Below are 25,202 nucleotides of genomic sequence, written 5' to 3' on the forward strand. Positions count from 1 at the left end.
AAATGTCTCATTCCAACACAGCCACTTTTCTCCAGCAACATGTTACTATACTACCCGTCGTAACAAAAACTAGGCAGATGTGTTTGAGGGCAGATCTTTGTGATGAGGCCGTTTATTGTAAAACCAATGCAGATTTGATTGTTCTGTCTATTAAATGACATGCAGAACATGTTTCGTTTTAAGCAGTGCTGACTTTGTGTCGATTTAAACGCGGGACTCTCGATTTTGCGAATTTGATTTTGGACACTACCTTATGTAAAAGCAATACGTTTTCTGAATAAGATAGGGGAATGAATTGCTTTTTCAGTCATATAATTGGTTTTACAATACACGGCCTCATCACAAAGATCTGCCCTCAAACAACATCTGCCTAGGTTATTTTTTGCCGGGTAAAATAGAAGCATACTGTGTTGAATCACCCCCCCCCCCCCTCACCCCTCTTCCCTCCTCACCCCTCTCTTCCCCCCCCCCCCCACCCCCCCCCCCCCCCCCCCCATCGCCCCCAATCCCAAGATTTCAATCGGCATCGATTTGATGACACACCAGCCAAAGGCACGCGACAACAGTGGCGGTGTTATTTCACAAGTATACATGCGTAGCTCTTACGACTTGTTGTTTGAACAAAAATAAGGCTTGCTGAGACTTACGAAAAATCAATACTGTCTCCGGACTAATCCGAACAAATCATCAAATGAGTTATTCTTCTCGAATGGGTCTCTTGAAAGAAAGACATAGTGGGAAGATCGCGTGTCTTTTGTTATGATAAAATAATTATTGTCACTGGGATTTGTTTCGATCCACCCACGAGCGCACACGCAAGCACGCATGCACACACACACACACACACACACACACACACACACACACACACACACACACACACACACATATGAAAAAGCAAACTTAATTCTATTTGCTGCTCAAGAAAGCCCAAGGAAAACCGTGTGGCCAACTGCAGTCCCCCTCTGCTGCCAGCTATACGGAGGAAAGGAAGACCTGGAGAAGAAGTCATCATTCGTCTCGCTGTCCGGTCTAACAGTATAGACGTGTGATCGACAAGAAGAAGAAGAAGAAAAAGAAGAAGAAGAAAAAGAAGAAGAAGAAAAAGAAGAAGAAGAAAAAGAAGAAGAAGAAAAAGAAGAAAAAGAAGAAGAAGAAAAAGAAGAAAAATAAATCTGCTCATGAACCTTCCCTTCACCATTAGATTTACGGGTTAAACATCACGAACGTCTACCAGCAGCGCACACTTATAATTACTGGCAATTAATTTACGCCTGCAAGCTTAAACCTGCTACCATTTGACACACGAGACAAACATAACCATCGGGTGTACAATCGGTTCCGCTGCTGCTTTGTATGCATAAAATGCGCTTCATCACGCAAGACCGGATAATGAAATTTGTCTTGGCAACACCGGCAATATTTCAAGACCCCAGGCAGGAGATGGACAGGTACTCGACTATAGGACGGACATTTATTTTGGCAACGTCGACAATTCTCTTAGACCACAGAAGGCGAGAAGGTGTCCGACTATAGGACGGACATTTATTTTGGCAACGTCGACAATTCTCTTAGACCACAGAAGGCGAGAGGGTGTCCGACTATATATAGGACGGAAATTTATTTTGGCAACGTCGACAATTCTCTTCGATCCCAGGAGGAGAACAGATGTCCGACTAATAGGACAGACATTTATGTTGGCAGCACCGTCAAGATTCATAGACCCCAAGAGGTTATGTGGTGATGGACCACACGACAGATGGAGAAGATAGGAGATATCCTGTCTTGCTCCCTGCAGCTGACACTGTCACGGCCACTTTCTTATGCACGTGATACAGGACACAATAATGACACTTCTTAACACAGAGATGGATTGATTGATCTTTTATAAATCAGGATATCAGTTTTACGCATAAGCCTGGTCTTCCCATCTGTCCTTATCCCATACTTCATCTGAAATGCATACACAAATCTGGTAATATTTCAGTGATGCAGTTATTATATTTACATACAAACCACGCAGACAGACAGACAAACAAACAAGTAAATACAATACAACAGCCTGCATGCAACTGAGGTAAATACAACATGGGAATGCTTAAGCTATGCTCATAAAGAACAGCCACTTGCGGGGTAATGAAATTGGTCCAGGCAACGCCAGCTGTATTCACATGTGTTGAATCACACGACAGATAGAAATAATGTTCCAAGATCCAAGGAGGTGAGAAGATGTTCGACTATATCTATTTTGGCAACGCCAACAATTTTCTATTACCGCAGGAGGTGAGAATTAAGGCGTTCAATCAGACGACAGATGGAGACGATACAGGGGAAGTCCTGTCTTGCTTCCTGAAACTGAACACTGTCACAGCCAGTTCCTTATGCACGTGATACAGGGCACAATAATGCCATTCCACACCACTATCCCTTGGGCCTCCCAGACTGAACTAGCGAGGATAAGAGCGTCTCTGGAATATTATTACACACCCTGGGGTGCAAGTACAGGCAGCAGTCTCTGGGTGGACGCAGCAGTAAAGCTAACACCCCAGAATACAGTAATTGAAAACCTTGCATCATTGCATGTACCGACTCGGACAGACTGATGGACGGACAGACCGACCGACCGACATACAGACGCCTGCCTGCCTGCCTGCCTGCCTGCCTGCCTGCCCCTCCCTCCCCCTGTGTGTGTGTGTGTGTGTGTGTGTGTGTGTGTGTGTGTGTGTGTGTGTGTGTGTGTGTGTGTGTGTCTGTGTGTGTGTGTGTGTGTGCGTGTGTGTAAATATGTGTGTGTGTGTGTGTGTGTGTGTTTGTGTGTGTTTGTGTGTGTGTGCGTGTTTGTGTGTTTGCTTGAGTCTGTGGGGTGTTGTGTGTGTGTGTTTTCTTTCTATATATTTTTGCTTTACTGCAATGCAATTGTATGTTTCATGCACTTTATATTCCGATTATATGCATCGATTCTCTATGTCTCTGTCTCTGTCTCTCTCTGTCTCTCTCTGTCTCTGTCTGTCTCTGTCTCTGTCTCTGTCTCTGTCTCTGTCTCTCTGTCTCTCTGTCTCTCTCTCTCTCTCTCTCTCTCTCTCTCTCTCTCTCTCGTGTCCTTTCCTGCTTCCACCACCGAGAGGCATCTTCCCTTCACCACAGATCATCTCTTACAAGCCGACACTTTTCTTTCTCGTCGCTAGTTTAGTCTGTAAGAGTGATTAACAGTACGGAGGCACTTTTTTCTTTGATAGTTCTGTCTGTCTGTGTGTCTCTCTCGTTCTCTCTCTTTCTCGTCCCCCTTTTCTGTCAGTCTCTCCCTCTCTCTCCCTTCCCAATATCTGCCCCCCCCTCTGTCTGTCTGTCTCTCTGTCTGTCAGCATGTCTGTCTGTTTCTGTCTCCTCTCTCCCCTCCCTCTCTCTCTCCCTCTCTCTCTCCCTCTCTCCAAAAAGCACCTGTTTGCTTATGCCACTACCCTCGTAAATAAAGAATTTGTCATTTGTCTCTCTCGCTCTCTCTCTCTCTCTCTCTCTCTCTCTCTCTCTCTCTCTCTCTCTCTCTCTCTCTCTCTCTCCCCATCTCTCTGCCTGTCTCTCGCTCTCTCTCTCGCTCTCTCCCTCTCTCCGTCTCTCTCTCCCTCTCTCTTCCTCTCTCCGTCTCTCTCTCTCTCTCACTCTCTCTCTCCCATCTCTCTCTCTCTCTCACTCTCTCTCTCTCCCATCTCTCTCTCTCCCTCTCCCCTCTCTCTCTCTCCCTCTCCCCCTCTCTCTCTCCCTCTCCCTCTCCCTCTCTCTCTCTATCTCTCCCCCTCTCTCTCGCTCTGCCACTAACTGGATGGGGTGTCCGGTAAATGAATGTCCAGGGGAGACTGAGGGAGAAGGGATGGCCACACCAGCAAAGCCAATTTCCAGAACAAGAGGCACGTTAGCAGACCGCAGAGGAGGCGGACTATCGATCAAATCTCCCGCCACTAGATCAGCAGAAGGCCTAAAGGGGTCCACTGAAGCTAGCGATAAGTGCTCCATTAATGTGGCGGTGAACTCATTTGTAACAATCTTCATTTGTATCGCCTAGAACTCTGCTTTGAGGACAACAGTGAAACTTATTACAGAAAAATGAAACTGCATGGTCGTGAAGTTATTATTAATAACACTATTGTCAATGTCAACAAAGCGTCAATGCGAACAATACTTAAACTATCATGCAGATCCCCGTATCGTCCGCCATATAAAATATCATATTGTTTTTAAGAGCACGTCTATAAGCCTTGCTTGTTGTGCTCCATTTACTAATTGATTGTATGCGGCTTTGTTATCTAAAAACATTTTCTGGATTAAATTGTTTAAACCAAGAAGGAAAAGAGAAAATGCATTAACGGACTACGAGCAGGGCCTTCAAGAAGCTATCGATAAAGCCTGAAGCAGTTCGATCATAACAAAGACCGATGCATGAAGGGTAAAAGGAATGTTGGATGACAGCAGCCATACGAACCATCTAACCGGCGAGGTAGCTCGTGCAAGTCACATACACAAAAATCACAACCGCAGCAGAACAGCATTTAACAGGCTATTAATCAGATCCCCTGTGGTTCAATCATTAAAAGGCTCAGACAGGGTGTGATATAGGGCGTGAAGTGAACGCTAGTTACAGCCACCGCCGAACTAGATTTGGAAGTGGAGTAGAAACTACATAGGAAGTGTGATGAGGTAGGTAGGGGCAGGGAGGGAGGGAAGGGGAAGAGGGTGGGGGGGGGGGGGGTAGTAGGGGTAGTGGGGAAGGGGAAATGGGGACAGAAACCGGTACGGAAATGAGGAACCATGGCAAGGTACGTTTATGATGATCACGGATGCCTATCGATCCCTGTGTCGATCCTCACCCTACCACTCCCATCCCCTCCTTCCCCCCTCCCCCCATCCCCCCCCCCACCGCCACACCTCCTCTCCCCTCCCCCCTCCAACGTACTCCGCATGTACTAGCCATGAAAGCAACCAATAGAGAGAGAAAAAAATTGCAGCATGCCTGAAGCAGACCAGCATGTTTTTATGTTTCAATAAAATCGTCGGTAATGAAAGCACGAGGAAGCAAATTGAACAGTAGAGTTTACAAACTCGCCACCGAACCCGACACCAAAGTAGAGCAAAATCAATGAAGAAAGAGGATGGAGGGAGAGAGGGAGGGGGTAGAGGATGCAAGGCAGGGGGGAGGGGGGGGGGACGCAGGATTGTGAGAGATGGAGGGAGGAAGGGGTAGAATCAAAACTCCAAATTTTACTGTCTTTATAAAAACAAAGAAAATAGATAGAGGATGCAAAGCAGGGGACGGGGGATGCAGGGTTGAGAGAGACAGAGACATAGAGACAAAGAGACAGAGAGACAGACAGACAGAGAGAGAGAGAGAGAGAGAGAGAGAGACAGAGAGACAGAGACAGAGACAGAGACATAGAGACAAAGAGAAACAGAGACAGAGAGAGAGAGAGAGAGAGAGAGAGAGAGAGAGAGAGAGAGAGACAGAGAGAGAGAGACAGAGACAGAGAGAGACAGAGACAGAGAGACAGAGAGACAGAGAGAGAGAGACAGAGAGAGAGAGAGACATAGAGAGAGAAAGAGAGAGACAAAGAGAGAGACAGAGAGACAGAGAGAGAGAGAAAGACAGAGAGACAGAGAGAGAGAACTTTATTACAGGAAAGATAGCATTAGGTCCGTAGGACCTTTCTTACAGCTAGTCCCGATCTAAGCAAAATGGTTATAATCGAAATGGGAATACGTAGGAACAAACTTGTTATGATGAAACGCAGACACACGCAATAATAGTAATATAAGAATGAGATCATTCTTTACAGACATGTGATATACAGATATCACAATACGGGCAATACAACCATACATTATCAGAACACACACCAAGTTGACGCAAGACACATACATGCACATTTCAGAAGGATAGAAGGCATACATACGTTTGAGCAACCAGGCACATCACATTAAAGTGATGTTTGAATGTATTTTTGCAGATGTGTTTTGAATGTTTTAAGGTTACTGATCGATTTTAAGCATGTAGGTAGGGAGTTCCAGACATAGGCTCCCGAGTATGAAAGACTAGTTTTAAATATGTCAATGCGTGGCTTCGGGCAGGCCAGACTATGCTTGAAGGTGGAAGCAAAGAGAGGGAGAGAGAGAAAGAAAGAGAGAGAGAGGCAGAAGGAGAGAGAGAAACTGAAACTGAACTTTATTACCAAAGGATAGAGGTTTTAGGCAAAGCCTAATCTTACAACCTGTCCCTTATACAAACACTTAATACAGACGCACATAATATAGATAGTAAAATTGACAAGGTTATTGTTACTTACAGACGTACATAATGTAAATAGTAATAAGAAAAGGGTTATGGTTTTGTATACACATTCAAAAATGGGAAAAACAATATAGTGTGGAAATTGCAGCATAGTTGCAATAATGCATTGCATATAAACATCCAAAACAACTAATAACAAAAGGGAGAAAACAAATGTGTGGAGGAATTGTCCCGATCATTCGCATGTATATCATTATCAATACAAACACATAAAGAACAAATCAAAATGCAAACATAACTTGACTAAATGTAAAAACCACTAAAATATCAGACATGAAAAGTGTTCTATTTACCCATTAAGCGGGAATGAAACTGGCGCCTAAACGTTTTCACAGAAGAGGCATTTCGGAGGGGTAGGGGTATGGAATTCCATAGAGACGATCCAGAGAAGGCTAAACTTGACTTATACAAGTCTAGACGAGGGATGGGGGGAATCAGGTTCTGGGACCCATATCTTTTTGTGGCATGTCTGAAATGTGATTTTAAATATCCAGGAACATTATTGTTAATTACTTTGTACATAAAGACAGCCTTGTTTAGCGTCAACTGATCTTTCAAGGGAAGGAAATTAAGGAGCTTTAATTTATCATCTGTTGGCTTATTTGACTCATGCAGAATTAGTTTTGCAGCACGGCGATGAAGAGAATTGAGTCGTTTGAGATGAACATCACTGCAGTTATCCCAAAGTGTTGAAGCAAAGTTGATATGGGGCATTATGTGAGCGTAATAAAACTTGAGTGCTTCCACATCGGCATAATGTCTTAATTTAGACAATAAGTACAAATTTTTAGATACTAATTTGCAAATTTTACTCAAGTGAGTTTGCCATTTCAATTCTTGATCAACGGTAACTCCTAATAATTTATGCTCTTTAACTTGTTGCACTTGAGTTGAATCAATTGACAGTTGAAGTTGTAAGGGTTTTAATTGGTGTTTTTGTCTAGTTGTAATCACCATACTTTTCGTCTTAACAGGGTGAATAACCATTGCATTAGTGGTGCACCATTCTGTCATCTCATCTATACTTTTTTGAAGAGATTGGTTGACGGCTACCAAAGACTTCTGACTGGTGTGGATTGATGAATCATCCGCAAAGAATTCACATCTTACTTTCTCATCTGACGCATGAAGAGGTAAATCATTTATATAAATACAGAACAATATAGGTCCTAATACAGACCCTTGAGGCACACCACTTTTGACAAAATCATTCGACGAAGTTTTACAGTTGATGAATACATATTGTGTCCGTTTTGAAAGATATGATTCGAAGAAGGCACAAGCAGAGTCATCTTTTAAGTAGCATTGTAATTTCTTTAATAATAAGGAGTGGTCTACAAGGTCAAAGGCTTTTTTAAAGTCCAGGAATAACGCTCCTGTTACTTCGGACTCATTAATAGCTGATAACCAAGTTTCACATAAAGAGCTGAGAGCAGTGTGGCATGAATGCTTAGAGCGAAATCCAGACTGAAATGGATGAAACAAATTCATTCGTTCCATATATTCCAGTAAATATTTCTGAATATGCTTCTCCAAAGGCTTAGATAAAACAGGTAAGAGGGAAATTGGTCGAAAGTTGTTAGGGTCCGTAAGATCCTTGCTTTTTGGGAGTGGCACTACCTTGGCACATTTTAAAATAGAGGGAAAAACGTTTTGTTGTATGCCAAGGATGTAGACATAAGTCAGTGAATCAATTATGTATGGTAAAGCAAGTTTGAGCAACCGGACAGGAATCTTATCGGGACCCATTGACTTTTTATTCGCCATCTGTTCTATCAGTTTTCCAACCTCGTGGACAGTAATGAGTGGAATAGAAAACGTTTCGTTTTGAGTCAACTTTCGTCCACAAAATGATTTTAATTTTTCTAGAGAGACATCAATATCAAGGGACTCGTTCTGCGGGAGACAGGCTTTCAGTTTCTCTGCGAGCGAAATAAAGTGTTGATTAAAATCTTCTGGAGTTATTTGTGACGGAGAATTGGTCGATCTCTTTCGAGATTTATCAAGAACTTCATTCATTGCTCGCCAAATTGTAGAAGTATCTCTCTTATCAGAAAGCAATTTATTAAAATAATCTGCTTTTGCTTGCCTTACCGTTTTCAAAACTTCATTCCTTTGTAATTTGTACTCGCTTTTCATGTTATGTTCTTTAAAGAAATCACGCAACGCCATAGCCTCAATAATGTCCGATGTCAACCAAGGGGGCAGGTGGGGATGTTTCACCCTATGCTGACGTAGTGGAGCGTGTTTATCAATAATGGAACACAAAATCTCATGGAAAAGATTGCAAGCATCATCTGCGTTACTGCAATTAAATACGCTTTGAAATGGCGCTCGATTAAGATCACAGAAAAAGGCAGACTCGTCAAAGTATTTAAAACTTCTGTACTCGATAGTTGTATGACCTTTATGCTGTGATTTGGGCAATCTCAGAACAATCGAGCAAAAAACAGAATAATGATCACTGAAAGTGGAGTGTACTACTTGTACATTTGAAACAGTGGTCTTATCATCAGTATAAATGTGATCAATAAGGGTAGATGAATTATTGGTTTCTCTTGTAGGGGTTTTAAGTAGCTGGTGAAGACCAAATAGAGCAGTGGTTGAGCCCCAAGTTGTTTGGGGTCTCTGTAAATTAATGTTAAAATCACCAAGCAATAGTACATTCTCATCACGACGTTTTGCTCTGTCCATCAGAGAGAGAGAGAGAGAGAGAGAGAGAGAGAGAGAGAGAGAGAGAGAGAGAGAGAGAGAGAGAGAGAGAGAGAGAGAGAGAGAGACAGACAGACAGACAGACAGACATAGAGGGGGGGGGGCGTGCCGAGCCAGGCTGCGGAAGACGCAAAAGAGCGTCATGATCACGAGCACCTATCGATCACCTTGTCGATCCTCCTCCCCTCCCCCATCCCCATCGTCCTGTCCCCCACCACCCCATCCTTCCAGTCTGTCTCTTCTACAGTGGTGCCTGTGATGCGATGCGCTTTCGACGAGAGGACACCTCTCAATGAAGGACACACGTTTGCCCCTTGGCATCCTGTACTGAAACTATTAAAATATATATACCTTCCACATAAGGACACCTGTGATGTGAAGGCCATTTCTTCAGCACTGGTGTCAAAGGGTATCCTTTCACTGCAGGTGCCCCTTTACTACGTCCCACATAGCTCTTCGCCTAGTCTTTACAGTGCTATGTACCAGCAAAAATGAGTGGGTTACACACGAGAGAGAGAGAGAGAGAGAGACAGAGACAGAGAGACAGAGAGAGACAGAGAGAGACAGAGAGAGACAGAGACAGAGAGACAGAGAGAGAGACACATACAGACAGAGACAGAGAGACAAAGAGACAGAGACTGAGACAGAGACTGAGACAGAGACAGACAGAGAGACAGAGACAAAGCGGAGAGTCAGAGTCAGTGTAGGAGATACAGGCAGACAGACAGACGGACAGACAGACAGCGAGAAGAGAGAGAGAGAGAGACAGACAGACAGAGAGGAAAGAGTCATAGTCAGTGTGGGAGAGACAGGCAGACAGAGACAGACAGACAGACAGACATACAGAAGAGAGAGAGAGAGAGAGAGAGAGAGAGAGAGAGAGAGAGAGAGAGAGAGAAAGAGAGAGAGAAAGAGAGAGAGAAAGAGAGAGAAAATCGTTGGCAGACAATTAGCACGTACGTGGTTTTTGGCCCTGTCCTCTTTCTATTGCCTTCTGCGTCCGCCCACCGAGTCTGGCGATCTGGTTTTGGCGTGAGGGCTCTAAGATGCCCCTCCTTCCTAAAGGGACCTAGGCTAGGCTAGCTTGAATCTCTTATTCGGAAATCTCTTGACAATCCGACTTGCTTCAAGGGCATCGTCTTTTCTGGACAGCTTTGTTTGACTTTTTCGCATTTCCGTGCAAATGGCGGTACTCGAGAAACAGTCGCCATCGCGCTTCACAATTCTTGAGAGAGAGAAGGAGAGAGAGAGAGAGAGAGAGAGAGAGAGAGAGAGAGAGAGAGAGAGAGAGAGAGAGAGAGAGAGAGAGAGAGAGAGAGAGAGAGAGAGAGATCAAATCAAATCAAATCAAATCTTATTTTACGAGGGTTGTGGCATAAGCAATATAAACGAGCTTCTTTTCAACCAGCCTTCGCCCAGAGAGGGACTATTCTAATCTTAAATACATATATATATATATATAATACAAACGAGAGAGAGAGAGAGAGAGAGAGAGAGAGAGAGAGAGAGAGAAAGAGAGAGCAAAACTCAAAACTTTATTTCTATAGGATATTGGTTAAGGGCTTAGCCTCATCTTCCAACCTGACCTTTAACGTGTTTAACGTAACAGACAGACAGAGATTTCAAGGCAAAAGTAGGTTCTATTTGCGACAACACTCATGATACGGCTGTGGCTCTGACGCTTGTGCATTTATTTCCCCAGCAAATCTCGGTATTTTGGCCTGCTGATCATCCGTCAACCATCAAGCTTCTATTCACCTCTGGGAGCTAACATAGTTGACTTTTCACTCTGTATTATTAGTCCGTTCGCTATATTCCGATGATTGATCCCGAAGTCAGTGCTTTCTCTCCAGTCCCCAAACTCCAGACGTGTCTTATAGCAAAGACTTTGAGTCTTAATGTGTCGCCCCTGTTTCAAAGCTTTTACTTACTCCACCCTTTCTACTCCAATCCTCGCCCAAATTCCTGCCTTTCCCCGGACCTTGCGACCAGAAAACGGCCAATTTTGAAAGAAAAGATAAAGCTTTCGAGGCTTTACAAGTCGTGCAGTGTTGATAACTGGTCCATGTAAAAGGGAGAGAGAGAAAAAACACATGCTCATTCTGATTCTTAAAAAAGTGTAATTACATTAACATTGCAAGTGTCGTGAAGTCTCGCGATGTCTCCAACTCGGGCTTAATCTTGCGACAGAAAAGGGGGGGGGGGAGCTGGGAATGGCGGGGCGGGGTGGAGAGGAAGGGGCGGCTGGCTTGAAAAGGAAAGGATGTTGTGGGTGTCCTTTCTCATCCAAGAAACTTTCAGCACGCACTTCTGGTGACTTGTTTTGTCACCTGACATCTATATCTGGCTTTATCGGTGGCTCGAGCCACCAACGCACTTCATAAATAAAGGTTTTGGTTCACAACGTCTGACTTTTACATGCTCGTTTTATTCGGTCTGCAGCCTTTCTGTGCGATATGTTATGGCTATTCCGGCCCTGCAGTGCACAGATTCCAAAGACTGCTATATGTCTTCTGCGAGGAATGGGAAAGAGGTCGGACGTGGAGCAATTGCAAGTATTTGTGTCATTAAATGCGTTCTTACACAGGAAATAGATTATATGTGACAGCGTACTAGAAAACAAGGTATATATCAATTACTTAATGACTTTTGCACGTCACTTCAATGCTAAACTTGAAAGCAAATAGATTCTTCTTTTTTTATTTTATACTAGAATGGTTTGTTTACACGCAAAACAGATGCATTTTATCGTTTTTGTTTTGGAAGTTTCGAACTTCGAAGTGCAAAGGGGTTAGGCATCTAGCTAGGTATGCTGTATTTAAACTCAACAGTTCAGAATGTACCACTATTTGTGGGATACAGTATTGTAAGCAACATAACCTGTTCAGTTTTTTTTCTTCTAAATTGTGCATTAACATTTGTAACGTACATAGACTGGACGAAGAAGAGTCCCGAAAACTCAAAAAGTAAACAAACAAAAAAAGTCATAAGTTGGCGATTTTCAGTCTCGAACTCGAACGAGCGTTGTTAGAGCTATTTCGGGTTTTCCCGAACGCTTCACATACCTTGTAAGAGAGGTCTATAGACTTCGTCATGTGTATCTGACGCTCCGTACACTACTGTTAGGCAATGGAAATAGGCCATTGCCCTATTACAGTATTAGTTGGAGCGCTGTTCATATCTGATCACTGCACGGCTGTCCTCTCAATGACAATACCGTTCAATATTGCGCAACTCGACTCGATGAACCGATAACAAGCCAACCCATCTCAACACCAGATGTCAGCGATGCGTCATCTTTGTGACATATGTTCAACAAACCGTAGTCTAAGCGGACAAACACTCAAGTCCTTAATGGCTAAAAACCGTAGGACTTTTAATATTAATTTTACTACTACTACTAAGCCTATCACTTTTTTTTATCAGCGGCCAGCGAAATGACAATGTCAGATGTCTGACACACACACACACACACACACACACACAAACACTCACACACACACACACACACACACACACCCACAGACACACACACACACACAGAGACACACAGACACACACACACACACACACACACACACATCATTCAAAGATAAATTGATCATCAACATCATCAACAACAACAATGACGACGACGATAACAACAACAACAATAATAACAACACCAACGAATTGACAACAACCACAACGACAAAGACAACAGCAACAACAAGGAGAGATTTTTAAATGTTAATCATGCTCAACAAACCGTAGTCAAACTCTTTTATCAGTAGCCTACAAGGACCTAACAAGTAGCTGAAGCCGTCAAGGGCGAAGCTGTCAAGAACAATAACTCGTTTAAAGATAAATTCGATAAAATAAAAATAAAAACATAAAAAAAAGATTCATCTATCTATATATATATACGACTTGTGTCTGTCTGTGTGTCTGTGTGTCTGTGTGTCTGTGTGTGAGTTCGCGATGCACGGCCAAAGTTCTCGATGGATCTGCTTCAAATTTGGTGGGCATATTCAGGTAGACCCGGGACAGGACACAACCTGGTCGATATTTCAACACGTGCTCTCAGCGCGCAGCGCTGAACCGATTTTGGTTCCACCTCAGCTACCCGGGCCCCCATACCGACACACCAAAGCCGCTACACCACATCACAACGCCAAAGTTCTCGGTGGATCTTTTTCAAATTTGGACACCGTATTCAGCTACACCCCGGACACAATATCATCGATGAGATATTTCAACACGTGCTCTCAGCGCGCAGCGCTGAACCGATTTTGGTTTTTGTGTTCATTTCACCATTATAAGTAACTCTTCCTTATCTTCTCCAGGTTTTCAGCGTTTACCTCCCTTCCTTCGTATGGTGCACTATAGTATGAGTGGGGCATCTTCGGATATTCCCGGCGTTCTGTTACTATTTTTAGAAGGTCACCGCAGTGTCCAGAACGTAAATTGGACCCGTAAATTATCCTCACTGTAAAAGTGCAAAGGTCGAATCAATTTATAGCCACGCGAAAAATACACTGTCATCTATCTCTCTATATATACGGCTTCTCTGTGTTTGTGTGTGTGTGTGTGTGTGTGTGTGTGTGTGTGTCTCTATGTGGGCAACACCTGGGGATTGTTCAGTTCTGTTTGTGATGTGGTCTGGCGGCTTTTGTGTAATTGTATGTGTCACACAGCTTCCTGCTGTGCCGACTGGTCAGGGACTCGGACATGGGGCTGTGGGTATAACTAAGCCCAGATTATCACATCAGCGTGTTTCAGTTTGAGGTCGAGTGGCTCCCGCCATCCCTCCTGATTCTAGCGACTAGCCTCTAGACAACATATCCTCACCCAAGGCCCACTAGTCGCCAAACTGTACATATTGTTTTTATTACCACGGCCTTCGTGGCTTACATTTTAATCCTTTTATTTGTAAAAAGTTTTGAGATTTATTGTTCGTGTTCCTCTTACTTGCTCATCTATTTGGTTTTATTGGTGATCCTGAAAGGTTCCACTTTTTAACTCGATTTGAATTTAAAAAAAAATCATTTTACAAACCCGTTATTCAAGATATAGAATACAGACTTATAATTCTTACCAAGAAACATCTTAACTACTTTTCATTTTAACAAATTCCACAGAGCATTATCAACTCAACCCCACCCCCTGCCCTCCTCTCCTTATTTTTTGTTTCTTTCTTTCCTCTTTTTGAAAGCGGACAAACACTCAAGTCCTTAATGGCTCAAAACCGTAGGACTTTTAATATTAATTTTAACGTATTTGTATGTACTGGCCTTCCTTTGAGAAGCCATAACAGTTCAAAAGGGCTTAGAGATAAGCTCTAAATTGCTCAATCCTGTTTGAGTGGCGTTCGCCCCAAAGGTGATTAACACGGTTACATTCGTCGACAAGGATGGGACTCGATATGGTCAGGAATGGCATTATGGCCACTGAATCATTTTCGTGCTGTTCCCATTCCACGAATCTGGGAGGGACCTAAGCTTGGCGGGTCCATTGTTCGGACCCGGCGAAGCCGGCGTACGGCTCTAAGTACTTCTTCCCGGCGAAGCCGGCTACCCGGCGAAGCGGGTATTCATTCTAGTTTGTAATATGTTCAACAAAGTGCAGTCTAAAACTGTCAAGTTGCTCAAGCCTCAATGAAAGAAGATGTCAAGAAAAAGAAAAAAAGAAAAATATAAAATCGATTGAAACGAATTGTAGGGCTGTCGACGAAAAGCAGTTTTAATCCCAGGCTTATTCCTCAGCTCGTTAGATGGCTGTTCCGGTGGGAAAAGCTATGGAGTTATGTTTTGTGGTCCTCTCTTCATTTTTTCCCACGTTGGTTCTACATAATTAAAATGAGAGAGAGAAAACACTTTATATTAGTTCTATGAACTCTTTACATCGGCAATAAGAAAGAAAAGATACACGAGGAAACGCACTGAGTGCAATTTTCAAGGTTTGAAAGTTTACAGTCCTGTGTATAAACAACGTCTCTTTTGCAAAGAAATGTTGCTAGCCATGCCAGAAGCACTTGAGGAAGTTGCCTAGATCGGAGTGATATGAATGCCGTCGCCTTGAGACCTGATCAAGCCATATGAGTTTTCGGAGAATAACTCGGGTTTCTTCATTATCGGCATTGCCAGGACACATTCTAAAAATACTTTTGCTTCTTAGTTCTTTTTCGTAAACAAAATTATTGCAAACTCAATGCTAAAGCTCCGTGCGGCCAGCTTCCCGAAATATACTGACTTCGCGTTGTGGACTTCGCCCACTTAATTTGACACTTTATGGGTTTTGTTTCGTAAAAGAAAAATGCAGTGGATGTCGATGGTCTCTGTTGTCTAAATATAGGTGTTCACGCAAGAGGTGAAAATCGATTCCAATGCAAGTGCTCAAGAGACCGACAGGATTTTAGTGCAAGCCCTACTTTCCCTGTGACATTGTGATCCGGCTCATTACCTGCATCAGCCTGCATTCGACCCGTCATCCTTTGCTTTCACGCTACCCTGCCCCCCCCCCCCCCCCCCCCCACCCCCCCTCGTCTCTTTTCAGCTTGTCGTTCGGTCTTCGTGATTCAGATTGGATTTTTGATGAATCATTCCGTTAAATGGACAACCCTTGATGTAATGACAGCTCACCATCCTAGATCAAGCCAGGCTTTTTGCATAGCATCAGACCTCCCTCCACTTGGTTACATACCAAAAGAGAGAGAAGGAAAGGCAGAAGAAAGAAAGAAAAAAAGAAAAAAAGAAAGAAAGAAAGAAAGAAAGAAAGAAAGAAAGAAAGAAACAAAGAAAGAAACAAAGAAAGAAACAAAGAAACAAACAAACAAACAAACACACAAAGAATAAGAAAATCAGAAAGAAAGTGTTCTTACCTGTGGTAGTCCTCTAGTTTTCTTCGCTGACACACCAACCGTTTTTTTCACCTGTCTGCACATCAAAATTGAAATCACAGAGTTAGAAGAACTTGGAGCGTGTGCGAAACAAAATGAAACCTTCATACAGCAGCATGCGCTGAATTTGCGCGTAACAATGAAATGTATCCGTCTGTGTGTGTTCTGCAACATGCTTGTGGCAGATAAGGCCAGTTTACACTACCTTTCCACTTAACAGACCTCCCTTTCACTAACAAACTCCTTTCCACTCATAACGAAACAGCAGCTTAAACTCTCAATCTCTGACATTCTGACTACGCCGTTGAAATTCTTTGCCGTTCCAAAAATAAACAGCTCAAAATATCTGTTTGAATCCCTTTATCAGTTAAATGCACACTCTGTCTTGTTAGCTTTAAGGAAAAACTCACGAAAAGACGACGTTCTTCGCACGTAGGCTATTGTGTAAAATATCACAGGTCTTCTAAGGCTTTTGCATACAGAATAGGCACACTAAACTTGAACGCTTTCCAAGATTCAACCACTGCTAGCCAGAAACAGTGAGGATAATCTATTGAAATACATTTCAAAATGTCCACGATCGGAAAGGATATATATATATATCATCAACTACGCATATTTTTCTGGCATAGACGAACAGTTGGCTATTGTATACGTCACGCTTTACTTCCGTTGCTATTCATTTTTCCCAAAAATGTTTTTTCCGCAATTGTTGCTTGTTTACGCAGTAGATTATGGTGCAGTCCTGATAGTTTGTGAAGATATATGTTGCGCATACGGGTATCTTTTTAATGTTTTCCCCTTTCTCTATGTCCCTAGAGGCCCAAGATTCCATTAAAGCTTTGAGGAAAAGACAACACAACCCATGACAGGTTGTGGGTTTGTGGGCAACAGTTAGAATCATCCGGCGCGAAGGTATCTCTTTAAGAAGACTCGTTTGTCTTAGGTGAAATGAAATTTCCAGACACCTGCACAAACGGCACACCTCACTTCACCCAGACACACAGTGATTATCCAAAAAGGGAAGAGTGTTCATCCCGCTGCCACATCAAACTCGTAAAGAAAGAAAAGAGAACAAAAATATGATAGACAATTACCAAGGAGAAAGAAACTAATGGTAGAAACTAGGGGATAGAAGGAAAGACGGTGTGCGTGTGTGTGTCGAAGGGGCATGCGTGCGACCGTGCGCGCGCGCGTGCGCGTGCGTGTGTGTGCGACCGTGCGCGCGCGTGCATGCGTGAGCGCGTGTGTGTGTGTATGTGTGTATGTGTGCGTGCGTACGTGCGGGTGTGTGTGTGTGTACGTGTGTGTGTCCGTGCGCATGTGTGTGTGTGTGTGTGTGTGTGTGTGTGCGTGTGTGTGCATGTGCATGCGTGTGTGTGTGTGTATCCTCTGATTTTTTATGTTCAAGCAGGTGTCGATCCCATACCGGTAGTTTATTCTTCGTCAATGATTTTGGAATGAACTTTATTCAGGAAACGAACATATTGAGAGACAACAGAAACCTGCTATTTCCTTTTCCGGACATATCACATTATAATGCATTACACTTCCGGGTCAACTATATTGACTTTACTTCCTTCTGTACAGCACACCATGAAAAACAATCTGTCTGATGTTCGAATACTGTGTGAATGAATCATCAACATTTTCTCGAATGAAAACAACTCAGACAATACCAAGTAGAACAGACTCGTGCAAAGCACTTTGCATTTACGGGTACGTATGTATACACACAAAAACTGGGATACGTGGGAAGAAAGATCAAGGCCAGTCCTGAGTATGTCTACAAGACGTCTACAACAAATTTATCCCTCATCTGAAAATATACAGAACTAATAAACAAAAGCGGCAAAGTCGGAGAAAAGTATATATACTGATCATAAAACCCCAGCGTGGAAACGCACGAGATATATATATATATATATACAGCAGACCTGTTTACCCCCATAAGTGTTTTGGAGTAATGCTCAGCCCCAAAAATAGTAATCCTGGCACAAAAATAGTAATCATCCAGCATTCGTCGCCAATTAGAACGCACATGACAACTGTGTCTGCGAAACGCAATCACGCACATATAATTATCCATCATTCACAAACAAAACACATCAGTCAGTTTTTGTAGTCATCATAATTTCAAAGAAGATCACATCAAAAGCACATGAAAAAAACAATGCCAAACATGTGAATTAATAAAAAATAAAAAATACATTTATTTTTATTTTTTTAAAACATTTTTATCATTTATGTTCCTCTCAGTAACTGAATAACTGAAAGTAACACCTTATAGGAGAACTGAGAAGACAAAAATAAGTCCTTGTTTCAAACTCAAAGCCACTGTCATGAGTTACTTTACACCACTGCCCATATTTCTGACTGCCAAGACGTGTCAAGTGGAAAACAAAGAAAAATAATAAATTATTATAATGGACACCTGGTTAAAAAGTAAGCTTAGCACCCCACCATTGGCGATTTTGGAATCCCGGAACATGCCACGAAAAGCCTGTGAAAGAGAGTTTGCAGTCGTTAGAGGCAGGTTGAGTTCAGCGATCATCTCACATTATTGTCACCTCTGCACGAGTAACTTGCCGCTTCAGATCGGACACTGGCCCTGTCTTCTTTTTGGGTGCATGAACACTCCGCGCACTTTCCCAATTTTGAAGCTTCCGCGCATGTGAAACTCCCGCGCGTGGTGTATATGTAAGATGCGCGCGTGTTTTAGCAAAATGTGATGTGAAACTAGCGCGCGTGTCTTTGCTCGGTCAAATGTGAGACATTGAGACATTAACAACTGACACTTGTATATCCATGAAAACTGACACTTGTATATCTATATATTGAACACGTCTTTATTACACAGACAAGTCGATAAAAACGAATGAAGACTTAAACCATGCGTATAAGAATATTTTGTTCACTTATTATATAACAGAAATTACAGAAATTTCGGGTGTCTGGTATCACAGTCACAGAGACTGCAGCAAAGGTACAAGAGGGGGGAAGTCACAGCTAACCGTAGGGACTGTGAGTACGCGCGCAAGTTGTATGAGCCGAACCAGTAATTCGTGCGCGGAAGTTACAACCCGATATTGCGCGGAGCATACATGTATTTTACAAGCGCGGAATTTACATATGCGCGGAAATTACCGGCTGCGTTCTTTTTTGGTGCAACAAAGCCTGTAATGGCTGGCTGAGTTCTCTGGGCAGTGCCATCGGCAGTTGAACGACCGACAGCATGTTTGTGACCGCCCCCCGTGCGAGCACGCAAAATCCTTGTAGCACAGTTTGCAGTAGACGTGATGAGCACCCTTCGACGAAGGTCCAAGAAACGTCCACTTTTCGGTGTATTCTTTTCGAAATTTCTGCTTGGTTGGAGGTTTCTTCTCAGAGGGGTTGTCTTCTTTTTCCGAGGCACTCGATTCTCGACTTCTCTGCATGTTGGCAGAGCGTTGGTTAAAATTTACGGATCGGAACACGGACAAGATTTTAAAATGTTGGATCGGAAGCGGACAGCGACGGAAAACGGAAAACGTAACCTGGACGTTTCGAAAATCGTAGTTTTGACACGGATAGCGGAATGGCGTATTTTTTGCAGAAAATCGTAATAAATTACGCCAAAATCGTAAGAGTAAACAGGTCTGATACAGGTATTCCGTGAGATTCTGGCCTGACATCTATAAGAGATCAGATACGTCCAGGTAACTGAAAGCAGCCATCAGACGTAGACAAAACCCAGACCCAGAAAGTGAAACAGCTAAACAACAAAGTAATAAAGAGGTAGATTAAGGAGACCTACGTGTGCTTCTTGGCAACCAGGTGAGACATACCGAGTTAAAACGACAAGTGGAGTAGGTCTAGGTTGCACAGATAGAGAGAAAAAGAGAGAGAGAGAGAGAGAGAGAGAGAGAGACAGACAGACAGACCGACAAGACAGAGCGGAGGCAGAGAGGGTAGAAACGGGAGAAAAAGAGAGAGCGAGGGGGGGGGGGGGGGGGCAACAAGAAGATTCACTTTTGGAAACTCATTAGTTAGAGAGAAAATAAAACTATTTTAAAAGAGCAAAACAAATCTTAACAAGTCGCGTAAGGCGAAATTACTACATTTAGTCAAGCTGTGGAACTCACAGAATGAAACTAAACGCACTGCATTTTTTCACAATGACCGTAGTCTGCCGCTAGTGCAAAAGGCAGTGAAAGTGATGAGCCTGTTTAGCGCGGTAGCGGTTGCGCTGTGCTGCATAGCACGCTCTACTGTACCTCTCTTCATTTTAACTTTCTGAGCGTGTTTTTAATCCAAACATATCATATCTATATGTTTTTGGAATCAGGAACCGACAAGGAATAATAATAATAATAATACGAATATTTATAACGCGCACATATCTCACCAACAGGCGACTCAAGGCGCACATACACTCATTCACACACACGGAGACTTAAAGTCACTAGCACACACACACAATAAGATGACATTTTTTTTTAAATGATTTCGGAAATTTGTTTTTAATCATAATTTTTATATTTTTAATTTTCAGAGCTTGTTTTTAATCCGAATATAACATATTTATATGTTTTTGGAATCAGAACATGATGAAGAATAAAACAAAAGTAATTTTGGATCGTTTTATAAAAAAATAATTGTAATTACAATTTTCAGATTTTTAATGACCAAAGTCATTATTAATTTTTAAGCCTCCATGCTGAAATGCAATACCGAAGTTCGGCCTTCGTCGGAGATTGCTTGGCCAAAATGTCAATCAATTTGATTGAAAAATGAAGGTGTGACAGTGCCGTCTCAACTTTTACAAAAAGCCGGATATGACGTCATCAAAGACATTTATCGAAAAAAGGAAAAAAAGGTTTGGGGATATCATTCCCAGGAACTCTCATGTTAAATTTCATAAAGATCGGTCCAGTAGTTTACTCTGAATCGCTCTACACACACACACGCACAGACACAGACACACAGACACACACAGACACACACAGACACACACACACAGACACACACAGACACACACAGACACACACACACAGACACACACACACACACACACACACAGACACACATACACACATACACCACGACCCTTGTCTCGATTCCCCCTCTATGTTAAAACATTTAGTCAAAACTTGACTAAATGTAAAAACAGAAACAGTGGTAACCAGTATAACAGAAGAAGCCTGGAACCAGAGGAACGAAAGGCGGTAAGGTAAAAATAATTAAACAGGTCACACAAGGAAAAAAAGAATGAGGAAGGAGAAAATAGGGCAGGAGGTAAAAGCAAAGACAAGACAAGACAAGAAAAGATGGGTCAAACAGAAACTAACACGAGCTGAAAAGACTGGCCACCTGCCAGAGAACTTCACGGTTTTATGTAACCCCAAGGAACAAACCCATGCAGCCAGGCCTAATGAGCGGGGAAGCACAGAACATGTATCCTCACTCAACCTAATTTTGCAGCGCCGCTGAAAAACTCAATGTGTGTCTCTTCAGATTTACAGCCGTGAAGTGTTTCAAAAACATGTGAGTGTCAGAACAGTGATTGACGAGGAAAAAAGCACCCCGGGCAGACAACAGCTTGACTAAAATCTTTACAAAAATGGACTATATTCTATACAAGAAACACTTAACAAGGGTAAAAGGAGAAACAAAATCCGTTAGTCGCCTCTTACGACATGCTGGGGAGCATCGGGTAAATTCTTTCTCGTCCCAATATAGGACACCCCCTAATGCCTCGGTCTCACATATACGATTTTTCGGAAGTGTCGGGGATAGTTAAGTCGGCTAGGTCGGAAGTGTCGGATGCAAATTTGGCTCCAAATTTCACTCCCGACCTGTCCTTACGACTGATCCGACCATGTAGCCGACAAGCAGACGACAACCACCCGACTTTAGGGCCGACAAATCCGACATGTGTCCAGACACTTCCGACTGCAGTAACGACAATTCCGACTGCAGTTACGACAGGCCCGGCTGAAAAACTTCCGAACAATAGCCGACTCTCACGACCAGAGTAACGACTAAACCGACTAGCTAACGACTGTCCTAACGACAAATCAGACTGCCCTTACGACTAATCCGAACGAAACTATGCTACCGACAAATCCGACCACCCTTACGAGTCTTCCGACTACCGTTACGACTAATCAGAATCGCCTTACGACTAAACCGACACGCTTACGACAACCACCCGACAAATTTCTATTCGTCTGAGTCGGGAGGCTCTTCCGACTGTTTTGAAAATTTCAAAACAGTCTGAAGGGCCTTCCGAACTATCCGACTTTTCAAAAACAAAATTGCTAATTCTCACGAACTCTCCGACCTCTTCCGACTTCCAGCCGACTACCTAAAGTCGGGTGACATTCGTAGATGTGAGACCGAGGCATAACCCGCGGGGGGAGGCTGAGATGACATATCACTGGGATTGGAAACAAGCGCGGCGCAACGATTATGGAAGCAGTACTTCCACTGCATGCCAAGATATCGCGCCACTGTACTCCTACTTTACTACTAGCTACACATCAAAACGCTCTAAAAAAAGGGTCCCAAGTGGAAGAAAGTGGTATAAGATTTGATGCCTTCACTTTTCGAAAAAGCGGGCTAACTCTCAATAATCTTTTTCTTGACATCAACGTACTAGCATATTCACAGCTGCATGTCTGACAACCTCAGTGCAAAAGGCCCAGTGCCAGTGTGCACGAACCTGTATCTTACCGGTCTGTGCCAGTGTGTGTTGAAAGCTGTGTTCCGAGTTAAGGACTGGGATTCATATGTGGCCATTTCTGCGAGAACACACTGTGGGTAAAATTGACTTATGTCCATCCCAAGATTGTTTTCAATTACTTTTCATCCATTTTACAATGTGCTGTTACTGTGACTGATACTTATTGTACGTTTAGCAATTCAGCTTGAAGTTGGAGTCAGTGAGCATCGTAAATATTGTTTACATTTTGGTCCAACTTTGACCTGACTTTTCATCAATCAGACGCTTCAGTCAACAATGCCCAGAGTCGCAAAAATGGCCACATACATATGACGACTACTGAAGGGCAACTTCTCGACAGTCTTGGCTGCATAATGTTGTTGAATGTCATGTAAATATAATACATTTATAAAAACAGTCTTGCGAGTTAGGGACAAGTGAAACATTACTCTTATGTATAAAACTTAAAGTTTGATGTTTGAAAAAGAGAACACTTGCCGAGAATAGACCTTTGCGTGCGCAATTTCAAGATAAACGAATGGAGCGAGGCGATGGTAGGGTAGGGAAAAGCGGGGAGGGGGGCCGGGACTTTCCAGAATCTGTTAGCGAAAAGATGCACAGGAGGGAGGTGTGCAGGTTTTTTTTGGGTGGGGACAATGAGAGGGGGGGGGGGGGGGGGTATGTTTCAATATTTTGAACCTCCGTTAAGCTTCGATGCCTTTCTTAACACTTGGTGCAACCACTAGCAAAAATGTAAACATCCTTCGGTTGACTAACAATTGAAAGCATAGCCTCCCGTTAACGTCGCACTCTTGCTTGGGCTGTTTTGACTGGCCACAGGCGAACGGAAAGAACCATCAAAATGTCATGAAATGCACTTGCGTGGAGATACTAAGTGGAGCTGCAAAGTATAGGTTCAGGCAACGAAACACGGAACGACGAGAAAGTGCTCTCGAGAAGCAGGAGAGGCTAAAGGTGTTCGTGTGGTGGAAAGGGAAAGGACGGGGATGGGGTGGGGGGGGGGGGTAGAATAGACTTAGTCAGCACTGTATATGTTTACTTATCAAGCCCCACATATGATAATATATGTTTATTCGCAGAGCCCTTTCAAGTGATCACGACCACGAGCGAAACATGTGTTTGTCTTTATGCTTAAAACCTGCCCTGGGGCCTTTGGCTTTGTAGAAACAAAATCAGTTCTTTGCCGTCTCTCTGCTTACTCATCCTTGGCTTTCCATTTTGTTCTGCTGACTATTTGTGATCAAACAGAAAAAAACAGACGGCATGTCTGGTTAAATACAAGCTGTTATGTATGCAACAAAATCATACAAATGAACCATACAGTGGCTGCAAATCACACACACGCATATGAGTCAGATGTCATCTTGCGCGGTTCTGCGCTAGGCCTAATATTCGTCCCGGGGGTGTCAGGCACCAGTGTGAGGGTCGCCTTAGTCCCAGGCTTATAACAAGAACAGTTTTTGCTCTTTTCTAAAACGGTTTTTACCACTGGATAGAGCATAAAAAGCTCTTTAAGAAAATGTAAAAATATAAAACATCATGCAAAGGTGACATGCGACTCATTCTGTGGTGGAGGGTCACATATTCACTTTGTGACCATGACGCCACTGATACCAATGCGAATGAAATATCTTTGGATGGAGTGGTAAAGAAGATATATATATATAACGCACGTCCCATATTATCTGATGTCTGACGAAGAAAGGATCGATTTAGCCATAAGCACCTTAATAAGTACATAACACGAGTATTTTTGTTTGTTTGTTTGTTTGCTTAACGCCCAGCCGACCACGAAGGGACCCCCCGCGGGTTAGGGGGAAGAATTTACCCGATGCTCCCCAGCATGTCGTAAGAGGCGACTAACGGATTCTGTTTCTCCTTTTACCCTTGTTAAGTGTTTCTTGTATAGAATATAGTCAATGTTTGTAAAGATTTTAGTCAAGCAGTATGTAAAAAATGTTAAGTCCTTTGTACTGGAAACTTGCATTCTCCCAGTAAGGTCATATATTGTACTACGTTGCAAGCCCCTGGAGCAATTTTTGTATTTGTGCTTTTGTGAACAAGAAACAATTGACAAGTGGCTCTATCCCATCTTCCCCCTTTCCCCGTCGCGATATAACCCTTCGTGGTTGAAAACGACGTTAAACACCAAATAAAGAAAGAAAGAAAGAAAGACCACGAAGGGCCATATCAGGGCGGTACACGAGTATTTTAAGTCGCTACAATAAATAGTATTTTAATAATATAATCAATGCTAGCCACACACACGAAAATCAATGCAGATTAGAGTTACTTATAATATTTCGTCGATACACTCAGCATCTTTTAAAGTTTATCAAAGGACCACAATTACTCTGCACACAAACTCCCATATTCCATACACATACATACATTCCATACAGTGTCAACTTCTGTCAAATGTTGCTGTGAATCAGAGCGTGAACTGATAAACATGATAGGTGGCTACAATTATGACAAGCAAAGAGTTGACGTACGTCAACACAACTCAATCAGGCCATGCGTGACACGGAGGATCATAAGATACCTGTCAA

The 25,202-nt window shown here is 42.9% G+C and overlaps 1 protein-coding gene across 1 annotated transcript in view; it reads right to left on the reverse strand.

Annotated features, from left to right (window-relative positions):
* Positions 1-25,202, reverse strand: part of LOC138958454 (serine-rich adhesin for platelets-like) — a 156,640-nt gene that overhangs the window by 107,287 nt on the left and 24,151 nt on the right. Inside the window, exon 2 of the mRNA XM_070329619.1 lies at positions 15,906-15,960. The gene's annotated coding sequence lies outside the window, so the exon portion shown is untranslated. The remainder of the gene's footprint in view (positions 1-15,905; positions 15,961-25,202) is intronic.

The sequence above is a fragment of the Littorina saxatilis genome, linkage group LG2, assembly GCF_037325665.1.
Source record: "Littorina saxatilis isolate snail1 linkage group LG2, US_GU_Lsax_2.0, whole genome shotgun sequence".
Lineage (NCBI taxonomy): Eukaryota > Metazoa > Mollusca > Gastropoda > Littorinimorpha > Littorinidae > Littorina > Littorina saxatilis.